Source organism: Lissotriton helveticus, chromosome 8, assembly GCF_964261635.1.
Source record: "Lissotriton helveticus chromosome 8, aLisHel1.1, whole genome shotgun sequence".
In the NCBI taxonomy this organism is placed as follows: domain Eukaryota; kingdom Metazoa; phylum Chordata; class Amphibia; order Caudata; family Salamandridae; genus Lissotriton; species Lissotriton helveticus.
In genome coordinates this window covers 1,008,256,640-1,008,277,665 of record NC_136069.1, presented here as the reverse complement: position 1 = coordinate 1,008,277,665, position 21,026 = coordinate 1,008,256,640, and positions in this window count along the sequence as shown.

Genomic DNA, 21,026 nt, shown 5'->3' with positions numbered 1-21,026 from the left:
AAACCAGTGCGGCACCCAGGCAACATCACCTGGGTGCCATCCAGAACTCAGCACGTTGTGCTGCCTTGGAACTATTCGCACAAAACACAGCTACTGACCATTGTTGCTTCTTTTTTCCTAAAAATGTTTAAATGTTTTTACTGCTTTTGTTGCGTTGTATATATTCATAAGTTATTAAAGTTTTATAATCCTACTACTTTGTTGGAGTGCTATATATTTTTAATGTGACACATAATTGTAAAAACTTTGATGTACAAAGAGGCATCCCTGGAATCTTCCGCTTCAGGCTCGGTCCCCTCCCCAATCACAATACAGGATGGTTTTCAGATAGTAGGAACGCGTGTGGTGTGACAGATCTCATCGGGTGGGGGCCTTGATCTACTGTAACTCCTTTGAAGAGGGGTGATTCTTTACAGCTGGGGCCATAAACTACATCTGCAGGGCTACCTGATAGCCTGGGACCGGCCTGGACAATCGGACACAGAGGAAGAGGAGTGTCAGAGGGTGCGGTAGTGAATAGGGCGAAAGGGAGGTGTCGTGCGGGCACAGGGTGTGATTCTCAGGGAAGAGCAGCGCAGATGGGGGGAGGTTTATTGCCCATGCATAAGACAGAGAGCGGGGGTGACCAGTGCCTGGGGGAGATGCTTGCGAGGGTGGGGAGCCATGCTAAGGATCGACAGCGTGCAGAGAGTGGGTCTGGTCAAGGCATCTAAAATGGCTGCCGTGCACGACAAAAGTGTGGCATTTGAAAAAAGGCAAGATGGCGCAGACAATGTGTAGTAATAACGCACTACTCCAACGTGAGTTCCAAGTATAACTTTTAATCAGTCTCTTCAAACAGGTGCTCCCAGCTTGGCGGCATAATCACTTTCCCAACATTCTAACCCGCACTCCCGGATGAAGCGCGGACCAAACCAAGTGGCAGCCCAAGGGAGGGGGGAAAACAGGGGAAGGGAAGAAGTAAGGTTACAACACACCTTCCTCCCTAAGGAAAATGGAGGAGGGAGAAACTTGGGGACTCCACGCAAGGGGTGCAAGAGGAGTGGGAAGGGAGAGAGAGAGAGAGAGATAGAGAGAGAGAGAGATAGTGCACCGCAACATTGGGGTCGAGAACAGAGAACCCCATGGCAAAATCTGAACAGTCGAGCAACAAAGACTTCACTGTTAACTGTGGTACAATAGGTAAGAACAGTAAGTTCAAGTTCAATAAACGTGAGTGGGAATATACTTTAGTCCCTTGGTATACATTGTAAGAGTTTCATGAGTGGCCCATGTCCAAACACTTGTCTGCGCAAAGCAGGATAATGCTCTTTAAAATACCAAATGCAACAGGAAATGTTATAGGATTAAATCAACCAACACTAAATCAACTGTAACTGTCTGAAGCTACGGGGTGTGCACAGATATGGTGTGGACCTTTCAACTCAATGAAAGTACGAGTCGGTTCTGAGGCATCTTGACATGGGTAGAACACCGATTTATGTATCACAACCTTTTAACCCTTGGCTCCCCTATGTATGAACTTGCCACACTGTCTATTTCACCCTCGGATTCCGAGCTCCTCATGCTAGTATAACCATCCCCTTCCGGAAGATTGAGAATGGCTGCAATGTTCTTTTCCTTAGGCAGTAACTTGGACCAGGGCACACTCCGAAGACTACCTCTGACGCAATTTGCCTCACTTTCCTTGTCCTTATCCATGCCTGGACTAGGCGCTCTTCTGCCCTCATTTCCTTGGGCATAACCAGGATTGCTACCCATATCGCGTTTCGTTTCCAACAGCCCCATATAATCTGCCTGAGCCTCGTCAGCCCTAAGTATGTCCTCCTGTTCCCTCTTGGGCTTGCCATAAAAGGACTTATCTGTGTTTTCTGGACCATTACACTTCGGCTTCCACCATTGCTCATAAAGTGGACCCTTCTTCCCTGTCATGACTTTTAATGGAGGTTCCTTTATATTTCTCTGCGTTTTCTTACTCTCACTCTCCATCTTACCACCATCGAAACCTTGAATGTTTAATCCTTTGCTCTCTCCCTTTGACTCCATATAACTTGAACCCCTCTCTCTTTCAAGATCAAAATTGTCCACAAGCTCCTCTGCCATCTTGTTCCTGAACTCAGCCAACTTATCTCTTTGTCGCATCTCATTACAAATGGACTGGTCACGCTTATACCTCTGCCATCCGCGCACTTTGGCTGTAGTATTTGAACACTCCACCACCCTTTCAAATTCGTCATCAATCACAACTTTTTGTTTACTACTGTTCTTTCTCTCTAGTTTCTTTCGTATTTCGTCATCAATCACAACTTTTTGTTTACTACTGTTCTTTCTCTCTAGTTTCTTTCGTATTTCTCTTACCTCCACTTGACTTTGATAAGTGTTTTGTTTCTTGTTAGGTTTGTCCCTAATAGCTTCTTTTCCCCATTCTTTATTGCTTGCCGCTCTTTCAAATACTGTCAAACTCTTAGCTGGCTGCATGCAAACCTTGACTGTTCCACCCCTGGTATCTTGTATGCTTTGAATCTGTGTCTGCTCAATCCTGTGTCCTTTTTTCCCTTTATCTAGTGATATCTTCAACTTCTGTTGATCTCTCCACCCTAGCATGTTGAGACCACCTTCCGTTATGTAAATAGTACTCCTCGTATTGTTTTCCTCATAAACTACATCCATGACTTGGTAGCCAATAGCCCGTATGTCCTTCCCTGCATACGTTTGAAGGACTATGTTGGCCTCTTTCAATTCATTACCATATTTTTTTGCAAATTTTCTGTTCCAAACACTCTTGCTTACTACACTATATTTTGAACCAGAGTCTGTGATTATTTCTGTCTCAATTCCACCTATGAGAACGTTACAACTCTGGAATATGTTACTGGCATTAACTTCCTCTTTGCCATCCCCTCTTTCCTTGAACCCTTCATCTCTTTGTACCTTTCCACTTGCGGCTTGTATATAATATTCATCCAACACATTCAAAATGTTCTCATAAATGTTTCTGTCAGTTCCTTTCATGAATACCTTTTCCATTTTGTGATACATATTCCTTCCTCCCGTACCTAAGCTGTGAAGTAAAATTTCCGCCTTTACTACCGGTGAAAGAGATGCTTCCTCTTCCTCCCATACGGACAAATAGTTTTCGAAATACACTTTCCACACCTTCCAATCGGCAACGTTATTATTAACCTCCTCCATGAACGGCACAGGTGGAGGGAGATTATCCATTCGGCTGCACCCCTTGTTTTGTGTGCTGCAATGCCCTGGAATTACACAGGCGGATGCAACCACCCACCGAAATACCGCGCAATGGTAGGCAAACTGGAAACAACTGAGCACCGATTTTTTATTTAAAATTAAACACGTAGCCCAGTAGTACCCCTGGGGATGTTAAACTCAAGTGTTTGATATGTATGGGGATTAGGACCAGGCTTCTAGACAGAGTGCTAGGATATCCCTTCAGGAGAATGACAAGCAAAATAAACTCAGGCTGGTTTGCTGATGTGAGATAGTCTGATAAATGACAACGGAGGACAGAGTGAAGAATGATGCTATAATGTGTGCTTTAAAAGAATAACGCCTCTGGGCCCCGCCCCGCTTCCTTGGAGGGGTATGGTATTTACTGTACTGTTTATACTGAGTAGGCTTAATATTGGGGAATGTCTCCGAATGTAGCTTCTGAATGGTGCAGTTGAATGAGAACTGTCTCCCTTAGACCCCCTTGTTGACGCTGGTCCCACCTATGAAATTACAAAACGAAGCAGGACCTAAACAATGAAATGGTCCTACTACTTTAAGTACCTCTCCTATCCTTTCTTTTAATTAGACAAACCTTCCTGATCCCTTTACTCCAAACTTCTGACACGTGGCATGAAATTGGAGCCGGTGGTATTTAGTCAGATTGCCTGGTTACTCAGCGTGCTGAGGGAAAAGGATAAATCTACAAGAGGGGAAACCACCCTTTATTTCTCTCATGTCTTCCTCAGATTAATTTCAAGTGCGCACCTCTGATCGCATAGCCTTTACACTGTACCTCCTCTCGGGTGAAACTTTATCCTTTGTTTACCATAGCATTTCAGGTCAGAGTATATTTAAATGTCTCATTTGGGTTTCCTTTATTCTGAGTCGACGAGGTTGTCCCTCTAACACTTCCAGATGAATTATCCCCCTGTTAGGTTTACTACTTGGAATACTTTGACAGCTCTTTACAACCGCTCCCGCTACTTATCAGTGCTCATACTGCTTGAAACTGACCAACTTGTCACTAAACTGTGGATACGTTGACCGCTGTTGCTAACGGGTCCTGTTTTTCTTCTTAACGAGCACCAAAGAATGGCGGTGCTCCCCAGACCTGCTCCGACAGTTGTGCTCGATTCCTCGCTTATATCAGCGCGCTGCCCCGCAACGTCTTCCCTCACTTTGATGGCAGATACAAGCACCTCTTCAGGATCACTCACCACTTTACGCGTTGCGCCCGGCAGCTTCAAATCAACATGCCACCGCTCAATCTCAGATCCGTGCACCTCTTCAGGAACGCTCACCAAATTACGCGTTGTGCCCGGCAGCCTCAGAACGACATGCCACCGCTCGATCTCAGATCCGTGCACCTCTTCAGGACCGCTCACCACTTCACACGTCGTGCCCGGCAGCCTCAAATCAACTTGCCGCCTCTTAATTACAACTACGTGCACCTCTCCACGCGTTGTGCCCGGCAGCTTCCACTCAGCATGCCGCTGCTTATTCGTACGTCCCTTTCCTCACCTCAGGTCACTACAAAAAGGGACAGTCATACCAGGCTCCACTGACGCCTGTGACATCAAACGAGGAGGCAAGATTCCTCTCCTCCACCCAGCACCAGCTCACCGACTCCAATTCTTCCAACGTTCCCAAAGCGGATGCCTCACGACCCGTCAGTAATCTTCTCTGTAAATACAAACTGGTGCCGGAATCCTCAGTTCACTCGAACCGCACAAGCTTAAAGTTCATCCCGGGGAGGGAAAGCACCTCACTGACCCCGGCTCAGCTCCCGGTCCTCGTCGCCATAGAATGTAGTAATAACGCACTACTCCAACGTGAGTTCCAAGTATAACTTTTAATCAGTCTCTTCAAACAGGTGCTCCCAGCTTGGCGGCATAATCACTTTCCCAACATTCTAACCCGCACTCCCGGATGAAGCGCGGACCAAACCAAGTGGCAGCCCAAGGGAGGGGGGAAAACAGGGGAAGGGAAGAAGTAAGGTTACAACACAATGCTTATCAACACTTCCTGATTTCCTTCGAATCGAACGTTAACAGACGTTATCTCTCCCACACTACCGGTCCCCCTGGGCTTAAACGCCGAGATGGTAGGGACTGCATCCCGTGGACATAGGCCGAGACATCACTCAGCAGAAAAAAAAGTAAAAAAAAAAGTCTATAAACATACAATAAGTTAAAAGTCAATCATTCTTGTTTCCTTGTAGTACGCTCCCCAGTCCGCTTCCCGTTACGCGAACCGGGCGCACCCCACCAAAAAAAAAACGATTTTTTTTTTTTTTTTTGCCCCGCGGAGCCCTTTTAAAGCCTCCACATCAAACCTAGGGGGTCAGGGAGGATCTACTATGCCCCCTTATGGTCATTTGCCCCTTCGCTTTGGCCTCCTCTTGTCTCTCGATCCTACCGAGAGACAAGATGGCGGCCGCTCCGTACTGTTTGGAATGTTTACAGACACCGGAGAGCCAATCAGCTTCGCTTCGCAAAGCTCCGTAACGCTAAAAGTACGCGAAACGGAGCGCTACCCGGGACGCTGTCACAGATATATATCTTTTTTTGAACCTTAATTTCTCAAAATCCACTGCAGCACATATATTGAGACCCAGCAAAGGCACATCAGGCTACCGGTCCCTACAATTTTGCCAAGTTTCATGCAAATCCATTCAGCCGTTCGATTTTTTATTTTTTATTTTTTTTGCCCCGCGGGGCCCTTTTAAAACCTCCACACCATACCTAGGGGGTCAGGGAGGATCTACTATGCCCCCTTATGGTCATTTGCCCCTTCGCTTTGGCCTCCTCTTGTCTCTCGATCCTACCGAGAGACAAGATGGCGGCCGCTACGGACTGTTTGGAATGTTTACAGACGCCGGAGAACCAACCAGCTTCGCTTCGCAAAGCTCCGTAACGCGAAAAGTACGCGAAGCGGAGCGCTGCCCGGAGCGCTGTTACAGATATATATCTTTTTTTGAACGTTAATTTCTCAAAATCCACTGGAGCACATATATTGAGACCTAGCAAAGGCACATCGGGCTACCAGTCCCTACAATTTTGCCAAGTTTCGTGCAAATCCATTCAGCCGTTCGGGCTAAAAGTGAGGCCAACCGCCCTATGGAAATTAACATGGGAAAAACGCGTTTTGGAACCCCCCTTTTTTCTCGGCCCCCCCTTGACGAACCCCCCCCCAAATTTTCAGGGGTTGCTCAGAAACAAAATGTTCAATTTTCCAGAAAATTTCAGCCAATTCCGTCCCAAACACCAAAGTTATTAGACATAGAATTTTCAAAAATCCCATAGAGAAAAAATCCTAACTATTTATACCTACTGGCGACCGCCAGTAGGTAATATATATATATATATATATATACATATATATATATATATATACATATATATATTCACTGAAAAAACCATAGGTTATAGACCATATATAGTTAGGAATTAGCATTTAAAAAACCTTATTTTACTCACACAAAACCATTGAAATTCCATATATAGTTAGTTGCACTAACTATATATCGCGCACCCGCAATCCACTGCTGATGATGTCACATATTACATCATTCATGACATGGTCAGTGACATCACTGATGACATCACTGATGACATCTCAAATGACATCACTGATGACATCACTGATGACATCATCCAGTGACTGTGTGTTTCTGTAAAGTTTAAATATGTTTTACATATTGAAGAATGAGTAGATGTATAAGTGTCTGGAGGAAGGATTTAGTAGGTGCGTGACTGAATGTATGAGTGAGTGATTAAATGTGTCTCACTGAGTGCATGGGTTAGTGACTAAACTGTCTTAATTTGTGCATCATTATGTCTGTTGTTCTGTAAACTGCTGCATGTGTTGATCAGTAGCTATATGATTAACTATATGGGTTATTGATTGATTGTCCAAGTATTTGTATGGGAGACTGAGTGTGTGTGTGGCTGGCTGGGAGGTGTGTGACTCTGTGCAGATCAATGTGTACTTGTATCAATGATTGTATAAGAAAGTAAGTATGTGTTAGTATATGTTTGAAAATGTAAGGTGCTCTATGTTTAACTGTATAGACAAGAAAATGGAAGTGTGATTGATTCTTTACAGGACTGACTATGTGTGTGAGTAACTCCATGGATGAGTGGCAGAGTGTGAGTGTCTGTATAGGTGTATGAGTGCATATGATAGTGTTGTAAAGATGAGTGATTGTATGTATGAATGATTGTATGGGTGAATGAGTGAATGTGTGTGTAGACGTAGGAATCAGTGAGTGCGTATGTAGTAACTAGTATTGGTGTGTCAATGGTTTCAAAAATTATACTCTGTATTTAACACTGGGTGAAACAGAGGTTATATTAAAATGTGAGGAGATGCATTGTATTGTCACATGAATGATATCATCAGTGATGTGGTCATTGATTTCAAATGAGATGTCATCAGTGATGTCATCAGTGATGTCATTTGAGATGTCATCAGTGATGTCATCAGTGATGTCACTGACCATGTCATGAATGATGTAATATGTGACATCATGAGCAGTGGATTGCGGGTGCGCGATATATAGTTAGTGCAACTAACTATATATGGAATTTCAATGGTTTTGTGTGAGTAAAATAAGGTTTTTTAAATGCTAATTCCTAACTATATATGGTCTATAACCTATGGTTTTTTCAGTGAATTTTCAAGGTTTTGTAAATGCTAATTCCTAACTATATATGGTCTATAACCTATGGTTTTTTCAGTGAATTTCAATGGTTTTTTAATAGCAAATATCATAAGCTGTCGAATGTCAAGTACGTGGTAAGTGAAAACATTTTCGTGTTTATGCACACTGATCTGCTTTGAATGGTGCCCCCCCCCTCATTTCTATTAGGAGTACTCTCTCTTTGCAGATAGTGAAAGGTAGTTAACGCAGGCCTTTGCCCCCGTTGTAATACGTCGTGCCTGCTTCTCTCTCCATTTGATTGATTGTTATCCAAGCATTTACTGTTTTAGAATTGGTTCTCTTTGGTTCATTCTCTATTTACAAACAAACACAGAGTCGCAATACTCTGTTTAGTCTTTGCAGATAACGAAAAATCGTGTAAAAAAAAACAAAAGGAATCGAGCAAAATCAGTAGGCCACTAATGGGATCTCTTTTTGACCTCGCTAAAATAGAAACATTAGGAACAACCCCTCATGACAAATACGAAACTAGTGAGATGAACTGAACTCCACACAATGATGGCTGCAAAACAGCTCGGCTCCGCCACCCACCCCGCCCAAAATAACGATAAAGAGCGGCTGCCATGATTGGTTGCGGAATGGCCACGATGGAGCTACGAAATGGTGGTGCTCTCATGCTAACCCCAGCTTCAGTCTGAAACATCCAGAAACACTGTAGACTACCAATTCGATCAGTTCCGGTAGCGCCCCAATGTAACCCGGTAGAGAAGAACTAGCCCTCCCCTCTTTGACTGATGGTTCTTGTTGCCTGTCCCTTCTGTTGTCATTTAACAGAACTATTTAGCCTGCTGAAAGGGGTTGTGTTCCGACCGCTGGTTGGTGGAGACATTTTGACTATATTCTGGACCTGCGTTGTCGCGTAATGCGTCATATGACGCGCCGCGTTAGCGCATCCGGAAGTCATCCGGGGCGCGACGCGCAGTGCGTAACGTAAGCATAACAAGTCATGTGACTTGTTAATAAAACTTTTCATTGGTTCATTTTACTTTTCTTATTCTAATGATGAAAGGCTTGGTCATATGACCTAAAAATTACGCTTTTTATTACTTCCGAACATTATTTTTTCTTAAATATATGTTATAATGTTCCAGGCTAATGTACTTTCCCGGAAAATTTACAACTGTCCTGCAAGTAAAATATATTCTTTTTTCGAGAAAAAGAGCGTTTCTTCGTCCCATGACGGAGCCGTTGAGCAAAAGAGGGTCGACCTGCTGTCTTAGTCGCCGATACGCCTGAATATGAGATTCTTATCGATCACTTTATGTTGCAGGAGTAGAAAACACAACAGCCCTTGACCATTTATCTTTACTGCGTTCCTGCGTATTATACCTTTTACCCTTCATGTAATTGGTCTGCTTTATTTCACTTGCCTTTTAATGATTCTAAAACAGTGACTATTATTAAAAACTTTACCAATGTATATACTACTACCATGTTTTCTTTTAAAAACCTTTATTGTGAAAATTTCATTATACAAATACGAGCCTATAACCACTTGGGCCGGCCACGGAGCAAACTGTAATCGTATATGATGAGTAGACATTTACACTGTAGAGGAACGTAACGGGCGGGCCATTAGGTTGCAAGAACTAAGGTGTCTAACAGTTGCGGAATCGGTGGACGTACATTTTATAATTAAAATACGACAGGGCCAGTTACAATAAAATTATCTAGATATACATTTGCGGGCAAGTACCATGGGTGACGTTAATTCGAACTTTCAATAGTACAGTAATCAATAACACATCAGAACTTAATATCAATAGGGATGTCGAAATATTCAATCAATTCTCGTCCCCGCCCGCCATATGCTTCAAAACTGCATACGTATCTCGTGATTTCAAGGTTCTGCAACCAGTACACAACAAGGAGTTACGAGTCCCATTTATTCCGGCGCCATTTTGGGCGAGGACGGGCAGGTCCAGGATATAGTCAAAATGTCTCTACCAACCATCGACTATGATGATGTTCATATGCTGTATTTATTAGAGTAACACTCATCTGTCCACATGAAATTAATTTGCCACAATCTAAACATGTCATTTTAATCTTTCCAAAGTTCTAAATATTTGGGACCATCTCCCTTGCCTCTGATGCTGTCAGTGCCACTTCTTTGATGAATGTACTGGCAGGTCGGGGGTTCTCCTCCAAATCTCTCTTTTATGCAGCACTATAATTAATTGGTGCCACCTCTCCATATGACGATGCATGGTATAGTTACCATAACTATATTTTTTTTCGGTTCCTCTGGAGAGTACATCGTGGCAGATGAAGCGTGTAACGTACCGGGAATTTACCTTTTTTTGCATGTACAGGAAAGGAAAAAAAAAAATCGAGCGTCCGAGTTCTAAAGTGTCCCAGGGCCATTTTAGTAGACCAGGCCCAAATCCAAAGAACAAGCCGCCATTTTGAGAGTCCTGTTGCAGCCGCCTGTCGCTGTAGCATCAAGAGCAGCCGAAACTCAGCTGAATGGCAACTGAAACGGTAAACGGGCGCCCCACTACAGCAGACGAGCCTCCACCTAGGAAGGCCCGTTCACGCCGCCTCCCCCCCCCCCTTCGGGCACCCCACGCCGTTATTCGGAGCAGCATTGTAGGATGGCCACACCAGTGCGGCAACTTGCTAGACATCACCTCGGTGCCAACCGAATCTCAGCGCCTTGTGGTGTCTTCTATTCAGAAAATATTGTTGCGCTGCCTTTGGCCCCATTCGCACATCGGTCCGCTACTGACGCCATCTCACAGGCTAATGGGGCGCCCCACGCCGACTTTCAGCATTGTAGGATGGCCACACCAGTACAGCAACTTGCTAGACATCACCTCGGTGCCATCCGGATCTCGGCGCCCCACTGCAGATGAAGTGCCTCTCAACTATGAAACCACCACGGTGCCATCCGGATCTTGGCGCCTTGTGCTGGTTCCGGCCTATTCACACATCGGTCCGCTACTGACGCCATCTCACAGGCTAATGGGGCGCCCCACGCCGAGTTTCAGCATTGTAGGATGACCACACCAGTACAGCAACTTGCTAGACATCACCTCGGTGCCATCCGGATCTTCGCATCTCAACGCCTAGTGGTATCTTCCATACAGAAAATATTGTTGCGCTGCCTTTGGCCCCATTCGCACATCGGTCCGCTACTGACACCATCTCACAGGCCAACAGGGCGCCCCACGCCGACTTTTATCATTGTAGGATGGCCACACCAGTGCCACAACTTGCTAGACACCACCTCGGTGCCATCCGGATCTTGGCATCTCAGCGCCTTGTGGTGTCTTCTATTGAGAAAATATTGTTGCGCTGCCTTTGGCCCCATTCGCACATCGGTCCGCTACTGACGCCATCTCACAGGCCAACGGGGCGCCCCACGCCGACTTTCAACATTGTAGGATGGCCACACCAGTGCGACAACTTGCTAGACACCACCTCGGTGCCATCCGGATCTTGGCGCGTTGTGCTGCCTTCGGCCTATTCGCACATCGGTCCGCTACTGATGCGAACTCACAGGCCAACAGGGCGCCCCACGCTGACTTTCAGCATTGTAGGATGGCCACACCAGTGCTGCAACTTGCTGGACACCACCTCGGTGCCATCCGGATCTTGGCGCGTTGTGTTGCCTTCGGCCTATTCGCACATCGGTCCGCTACTGACGCCGCCTCACGTGCCAACGTATTTTCTCCGCATTTTATACCCTATGCCGCATAACAGGTCATCTGACTTGTTTATAAAACTTTTCATTGGTTCATTTTACTTTTGGTTTCCTAATGATGGAAGGCTTGATCATATGACCTAAAAACAACACTTTTCATTGGATGAAAACTTTTTTTTTTCCCCAAACGATGAAAGCCCCACCTTGTTTCTGGATGTTTCAGACTGAAGCTGGCGTCACCATGAAAGCACCACCATCTCGTGGCTCCGTCGTAGTCATTCCGCGACCAATCATGGCAGCCGCTCCCCACCAGAAGCCTGCAGGAGTCGGGGGCCCCCAAAACTTTTGATGAATCCTCAAGGCGGAGGGGACGCTTTCGAGAATGGGGTCCAAGACCTAGCAGACAAGCGTCCGATTTCCAAGGTGTCCCAGGGCCATTTCAGTGGACCAGGCCCAAAAAGGAAACAGCCTGCCGCCATTTTGAGAGTCCTGTGACAGCCGCCTATCGCTGCACCGCAAGAGTGGGCGCAACTCAGCTGAATTGCGGCTTTTGACACAGTGGACCAAAAGCGGACGGAATGGCAACTGAAACGGTAAAGGGGCGCCCCACTACAACAGACGAGACTCCACCTGGAGAGGCCCGTTCACGCCGCCTCCCCCGGGGCGCCCCACGCCGTTATTCGGAGCAGCATTGTAGGATACCAAAACCAGTGCGGCAACTTGCTGGACATCACCTTGGTGCCATCGTTCTGCTGCCTTGGAACTATTCGCACAACAGTTTGCTACTGATGACCCACCCCCCGCGACGCCCCATGCCGGATGCCGAAATCAGTGAAATCTGGACGTTGTGCTGCGTTGGGACTATTCGCACAGCCGACCGCTACTTCGTTGTTTTTCCCTAAAAATGTTTATATGTTATTACTGTTTTTGTTTTCTTGTATATATTTATAAGTTATTAAAGTTTTATAATCTTACTACTTTGTTGGAGTGCTATATATTTTTTATGTGACACATAATTGTAAAAACTTTGATGTACAAAGAGTCATCCCTGGAATCTTCCGCTTCAGGCTCAGTCCCCTCCCCAATCACAATACAGGATGGTTTTCAGATAATAGGAACGCGTCTGCTGTGACGGATCTCATCGAGTGTGGGCCTTGATCTACTATAACTCCTTTGAAGAGGGGTGATTCTTTACAGCTGGGGCCATAAACTACATCTGCAGGGCTAGCTGATACCCTAGGACCGGCCTGGACAATCGGACACAGAGGAAAAGGAGTGTCAGAGGGTGCGGTAGTGAATAGGGCGAAAGGGAGGTGTCGGGCGGGCACAGGGTGTGATTCTCAGTGAAGAGCAGCGCAGATGGGGGGTGGTTTATTACCTATGCATAAGACAGAGAGCGGGGGTGACCACTGCCTGCGGGAGATGCTTGCGAGGGTGGGGAGCCATGCTAAGGATCGACAGCGTGCAGAGAGTGGGTCTGGTCAAGGCATCTAAAATGACTGCCGTGCACGACAAAAGTGTGGCATTTGAAAAAAGGCAAGATGGCGCAGACAATGTTTTTCAACACTTCCTGATTTCCTTCGAATCGAACGTTAACAGACGTTGGGGCATATTACCAAAGTTAAGCGATATTTATCCCTAACGATGCTTAGCAACAAATTTTTTACCGCTAAGCATCTTCAGAAATTATCGCAGATAAACCTTGCTATTATCAAGGTTTATCGCAAATACGATAAAAAACGACCGCAATGCATTAATATCGCTGAAAACTCAGCGATATTCATGCATTACCGAGCTAATGCTCTTAGCCATGTTATCCACCTCCCATTGGATAACATGGCTAAGAACTGCTCAGGGCAGGTGGTAGCTTTTGGAGATATTCGCGCTTATCGCAAATATTTCCAAAAGTTGGTAATAGGAGATAGCGATGTTAGCGACTGTTCCCAGTCGCTAACATCTTGGCATGCCCACTTTGCATGTCATTAGTGATAAATATCACTCACATGCAAAGTGGGGCCCAAGATGGTCGCTATCTCCTACTAGCCGTCGCTAACTGGTGTTAGCAACAGCTAGGTAATACAGAGATCATTTTATCTCCGCGAAGCGGAGCGCTGTTACAGATATATATCTTGTTTTTGAACGTTAATTTCTCAAAATCCACTGAAGCACATATATTGAGACCTAGCAAAGGCACATCGAGCTACCAGTCCCTACAATTTTGCCAAGTTTCGTGCAAATCCATTCAGCCGTTCGATTATTATTATTATTTTTTTTTTTGCCCCGCGGGGCCCTTTTAAAACCTCCACATCAAACCTAAGAGGTCAAGGAGGATCTACTATGCCCCCTTATGGTCATTTGCCCCTTCGCTTTGGCCTCCTCTTGTCTCTCGATCCTACCGAGAGACAAGATGGCGGCCGCTACGGACTGTTTGCAATGTTTACAGACGCCGGAGAACCAATCAGCTTCGCAAACCTCCGTTACGCGAAGCGGAGCGCTGTTACAGATATATATCTTTTTTTGAACGTTAATTTCTCAAAATCCACTGGAGCACATATATTTAGACCTAGCAAAGGCACATCGGGCTACCAGTCCCTAATATTTTACCAAGTTTCGTGCAAATCCATTCAGCCGTTCGATTATTATTATTATTTTTTTTTTTTGCCCCGCGGGGCCCTTTTAAAACCTCCACATCAAACCTAGGGGGTCAGCGAGGATCTACTATGCCCCCTTATGGTCATTTGCCCCTTCGCTTTGGCCTCCTCTTGTCTCTCGATCCTACCGAGAGACAAGATGGCGGCCGCTACGGACTGTTTGGAATGTTCACAGACGCCGGAGAACCAATCAGCTTCGCTTCACAAAGCTCCGTACCGCGTAAAGTCCGCGAACCGGAGCGCTGCCCAGTCCGCTGTTACAGATATATATCTTTTTTTGAACGTTAATTTCTCAAAATCCACTGAAGCACATATATTGAGACCTAGCAAAGGCACATCGGGCTACCAGTCCCTACAATTTTGCCAAGTTTCGTGCAAATCCATTCAGCCGTTCGGGCTAAAAGTGAGGCCAGCCGCCCTATGGAAAACTCAATGTTAAAAACACGTTTTGGGACCCCCCTTTTTTCTCGGCCCCCCCTTGACGAACCCCCCCCAAATTTTCAAGAACTGCTCAGAAACAAAATGTGCCATTTTCCTGAAAATTTCAGCCAATTCCGTCCACAAACGCCAAAGTTATTAGACATAGAATTTTCAAAAATCCCATAGAGAAAAAATCCTAACTATATATACCTACTGGCGACCGCCAGTAGGTAATATATATATATATATATATATATATATATATATATATATATATATATATATATATATATATATATATATATATATATATATATATTCACAAAAAAAACATAGGTATCACAATCGTTATAGTTAAATTAGCATTTAAAAAACCTTTCAAATTCACTGATAAAGACATAGGTTTCACACTCGTTATAGTTAGGAATTAGCATTTAAAAAACCTTTCAAATTCACTGAAAAAAACATAGGTTTCACACCAGTTATTGTTAGCTGAACATTTTATTCATACAAAACCATTGAAATTCCCACGTTATAGTTAGTTGGACTCACTATAACTCGCGCGCCCGCAATCCACTGCTGATGATGTCACATATTACATCATTCATGACATGGTCAGTGACATCACTGATGACATCACTGATGACATCTCAAATGACATCACTGATGACATCACTGACTTACCCCGTGAAAATTAAAAAAAAAAAAACATTATTTTGCCCTTCAGGGTCCTTCTAGGCCCCCCTCAGAAAACCTAGGGGGTCAGGGGGTGTCTACTCTGCCCCTTTTTAATTATTTACCCCTTTATTTTTCACCTCTTGTGTCTCGATTCTACCGAGACACAAGATGGCTGACTCTCCGGACTGTTTAGAATGTTGACAGACACCCGACAGGCAATCAGCTTTCCGCTCGCGCACTCCCGTAGCACGCCGGGTGCGCTCCCCGGTACGTGCACCTGTGAGCGCTCGGAGCACGCCTATAGATATATATGTGTTTTTGAAGTTAATTTTCAAAAAAACCACTGGGGCAATTTTCACCAAATATAGCAAAGGCACATCTGCGTACCAGTCCCTACAATTTTGCCAAGTTTGGCGTAATTCCATTCAGCGGTTCGGGCTGTAGACTTGTCAGACCGTCCTATGGAAATTAACATGGGGAAAACACGTTTTGGGACCCCCCTTTTTTCTCAGCCCCCACTTCATGAATCCCCCCAAAACTTCTAGGGAAGGAGCGGAGCGGAGCTGGCCAAAATGTTGGAAAATTACACACAAATTCCTCAACCGGCGCCAGATTTATTCCCAATAGAATGTTGCGGATTTCCTATGGTAGCCAATCCTAACTATAACTACCTACTGGCGACCGCCAGTAGATAATATATATATATATATATATTGACTGAAAAAACCATAGGTTATAGACCCTATATAGTTAGGAATAAGCATTTACAAAACCTTGAAAATTCACTGAAAAAACCATAGGTTATAGACCATATATCGTTAGTAATTAGCATTTAAAAAACCTTATTTTACTCACACAAAACCATTGAAATTCCATATATAGTTAGTTGCACTAACTATATATCGCGCACCCGCAATCCACTGCTGATGATGTCACATATTACATCATTCATGACATGGTCAGTGACATCACTGATGACATCACTGATGACATCTCAAATGACATCACTGATGACATCACTGATGACATCTCATTTGACATCAATGACCACATCACTGATGATATAATTCATGTGACAATACAATGCATCTCCTCACATTTTAATATAACCTGTTTCACCCAGTGTTAAATACAGAATATAATTTTTGAAACCATTGACACACCAATACTAGTTACTACATACGCACTCACTGATTCCTACGTCTACACACACCTTCACTCATTCACACATACAATCATTCATACATACAATCACTCATCTTTACAACACTATCATATGCACTCATACACCTATACAGACACTCACAGTCTGCCACTCATCCATGGAGTTACTCACACACCTAGTCAGTCCTGTAAAGAATCAATGACACTTCCATTTTCTTGTCTATACAGTTAAACATAGAGCACCTTACATTTTCAAACATATACTAACACATACTTACCTTGTTATACAATCATTGATACAAGTACACATTGATCTGCACAGAGTCACACACCTCCCAGCCAGCCACACACACACTCAGTCTCCCATACAAATACTTGGACAATCAATCAGTAACCCATATAGTTCAATTCAAAAACTTTATTCGATCATTGATTAATGATCATAAAAGTACATACATACATAAGTGATAAAACATGAGGATATATCAAATTTTAAGTTAATCACATATCAAAAAAGGTGCTTTTCCGCAAACAAATCGATTTTAAAATAAATACAGCAGTAAAAAAACAGATGTCCTGTGAATCAAGTCCAAATAAAAGCCCCATGGCCGATACAATAGTGGATACATTATATTTTTTGAAAAGCGGTTTCAGATATATTTTTCGGAGGTGAAGATAGAGAGGGCATAACAATAAAAAGTGCTCCGTACTTTGTTTTGTGGTCCCATCACACGGACAGGGGGCAGTAGTATAGGTCTTCATTACAGGATAAGCGACAAGCAAATGAACAATCCCCATCCGTAATCTTGTCAATACATATTGGTGGGATCGGATAGTGACCAATTTAAAATATCCTGAAAGCCCCATTTCTTCCTTAGTGTATCTGTCGTAAAAAACATGTGTAGAGAACTGGGCAATAGCTGCGTTACGCTTCCCCATGCTAACCCTCAAAAATTCATGTTTAAGCTCACTCTTCGGTATATCTAAAACACAAAAAGGGTTATCACGCACAGTAAGATTAAAAACATCACTAAATGTTCGAATAATATAGTTAAGCCAAGGGATGCGGGAACATTTGTCCATATGAAGACAGTCTAAAATAATTTTTTCTTGTGAAACCAGTCTGTTCCTTAATCCATATAGATCTCCATACTAACAGGGGTCTTAATCTGATCAAGTCAGATAGATGTTCTAGACCAACCTCCTGATGGATCAGCTTTGTTGAGGCAGAAGATGGTAAACACAGGAGTTTTTTTACAAATTTGTTTTCCTCAACCTGGAGCATGTTGTTATTACAATGGCCCCACACTCCTGAGCCATATAGGGCCAGAGCAACACATTTATGGCGGTATAAGTACAACATGTCTGGTATCCGTCTTGAGCCTAACTTGGATGCGAACTTAAATATGCCAAAAGAACACTTGGCCATTTTGGCTCTTACATTAATCATTTCAGGTGTCCACATCCCCCCTCTGTTAAAGGTGATACCTAAATAACAAAATTTGTCCACCACTTTTATAGTTTGGTCCATAACTGTAAAGGGCCTTAAGTTTTTAATTTTCTTCCCACAGGGCATTATAAAAGTTTTTGAATTATTAATTTTTAATTTTCTCCCATTAATAAAATCTGCAAATTTATTCATAAGTTTTTGCAACCCAAGAGGTGTTTGTGAGAGCAGAACCGCGTCATCCGCGTAAAGCAATATTGGGATGGAAAGGCCATCAGCAGTCGGTGCATCTGCACTGATGGTCCGTAATTCCGACTCGATTGCGTTTATAAAAAGGGAGAAAAGAAGAGGTGCGAGGACACATCCCTGCCTAATTCCAGAACCTACTTTGATACAGGGTGTACACTCCCCCGATTGCCCGTAGCGTATCTTAGCCGTCAGATTACTATAAAGTTGGGCCAAAAAATAGATAATATCCTTTGGAGCACCCATGTCCAACAAGGTTGACCACAGAAGACCATGATCAACCAGGTCGAAGGCACTGGTCAGGTCGGCAAAACAAAGAAACAACAAGCCTTGTTTAGCCCTTGTATATTTGCATATAATAAGATCTAAATTAATGCATTGTTCTATGGTGCCTAACCCCTTGCGGAATCCATACTGAGAATCCGCAAGGATCCCTTTATCTTCTACCCATTCCTCCAGACGACTCAGTAATACCCTACTCATCATTTTTAGGGAAGCAGTGAGGAGAGAAATCGGGCGGTAGTTTTTTGCCTCACCCCTCTCCCCTTTTTTATACACCGGGATAATGATTGATTCCCCCCAGATCTGTGGGGCCGCAATCATTGCAGCTGCATTAAAAACCTTTGTTAACAATGGACTCCAGATAGAAACCTCGGCTTTATAAAGGTCAACGGGTACCCCATCAGGGCCCGGCGCCTTTCCCACCTTACTGGCCCGGATGGCGGCATCCACCTCAGAGACTGTGATATTAAGAGGTAGGGGGATAAAAGCCACGGTCTCCCTATCACCCTCTACAACTAGTCCTTCAGGGTTAAAAATGCTAGTAAAATGAGCCACCCATTGTTCCTCAGACACCTGAGCAGACATTACCGGGGCTTCTTCATTTTGGAGGAAGGGACTATTGACAGTGGACCAGAAAAGCTTTGCATCCTTAAGATCCACTGCCTTAGTCAAGTTGTTCCAGGCCTCTTCCCTTAGTTCCTGTTTTCTATCCCTCAGATGAATTGAGTATTCCCTTCTAAGGGTTTTAACTGCTTCCTTATCCCTGGGTTTACCCTTAAGAGCAGCTTTGAGTTTTTGTAAGGTGTTAGTACATTCCCTATTAAACCATCCCCAGTTAATCCTAGGGCCCTTTGGTTTTCTTCCAGTTAAAATTTGTGCAATGTTTTTATTAATGATATCGAAGCTAGCTAGAATATCAGCATTATCCTTTTCGGGTTCAAGGCAGCATTCCACCTCGTCTATACAGGCAGACACAATGGTACATAGTAAACGTTCCTCATTTTGCCTACCCCATTTAATTCTAGGGCCATTAGGTCTATGTGGAACTACATCTGTCACTGCACCATGTGACGCCTTTACTTTATCCCCCCATAAGGAGAGATACATAGTTAGACAGTTATGATCGCTTAAGGCTGGGTCTACTATTACGGGTAAGGAACACAAAGCTGTAATACTGGAGGAGGCAATGAGGTAGTCGATAACCGTGGCACAATTCCTACCAATAAAGGTCGGTACCGAGTTACCCTCACTGTCTACGCCAGGTAACATAATGCATAGATCCATTTTAAGCATAAAAGTGTTTAGAGATTCCCCATAAACAAAATGTAGAAAATGGGTCTGATCTTCCCCCACCGCTCCCCCATACCCACACACCCCTTTGCCTGCAAATGGGCACATGTGAATGTTGAAATCTCCGCCCCACAGAATATCAAAAGACACATCACTGAGCCCATGTAGCCTTTCCACCTCCGCTTCTAGTTCATCAACCATATATGTTTTTGAATGGTTAAAGACATTGTTATAATGGTTTATTACTAAAACATTTCGCCCATTCCTGTGTTGTAACCACAACAGCTGGGAGTGCAGACCAACAATCCGGTGGGTTTTCACTCGAACCGGTAACCTCACAGAGAGCAATATCACCATCCCACCACTGGCTCTCCCCATGTTGGATGGCTGAGCATGGCAATTATAGGCAACATACCCATCAAGATAGACATCTACGGCCGCCCAAGACTCCTGGAGACACAAGATGTCAAATTGGGTTATAAATTCTAACCATCCTAGACAATCTATCTTATTATTCCACCCAGCAATATTCCAACTCGCCATCTTATATCCCTGTTCTGTTAAACTAACAGCCTCCCTAGATGGTGGGGGTAGGGTATGGATGTAAATTACTTCCCCTAGCACGGGGTCTTCAGACAGTCGGGTCGGAGTTGTACTTCCATTAGCCGGGGTAGGAATATCTGAGTTACAATGAAGCTGCCCAGAATTACATGTATTACCCATATAGTTAATCATATAGCTACTGATCAACACATGCAGCAGTTTACAGAACAACAGACATAATGATGCACAAATTAAGACACTTTAGTCACTAACCCATGCACTCAGTGAGACACATTTAATCACTCACTCATACATTCAGTCATGCACCTACTAAATCCTTTGTCCAGACACTTATACTTCCACTCATTCTTCAATATGTAAGACACATTTTAACTTTACAGAAACATACAGTCACTGGATGTTGTCATCAGTGATGTCATCAGTGATGTCATTTGAGATGTCATCAGTGATGTCATCAGTGATGTCACTGACCATGTCATGAATGATGTAATATGTGACATCATCAGCAGTGGATTGCGGGTGCGCGATATATAGTTAGTGCAACTAACTATATATGGAATTTCAATGGTTTTGTGTGAGTAAAATAAGGTTTTTTAAATGCTAATTCCTAACGATATATGGTCTATAACCTATGGTTTTTTCAGTGAATTTTCAAGGTTTTGTAAATGCTAATTC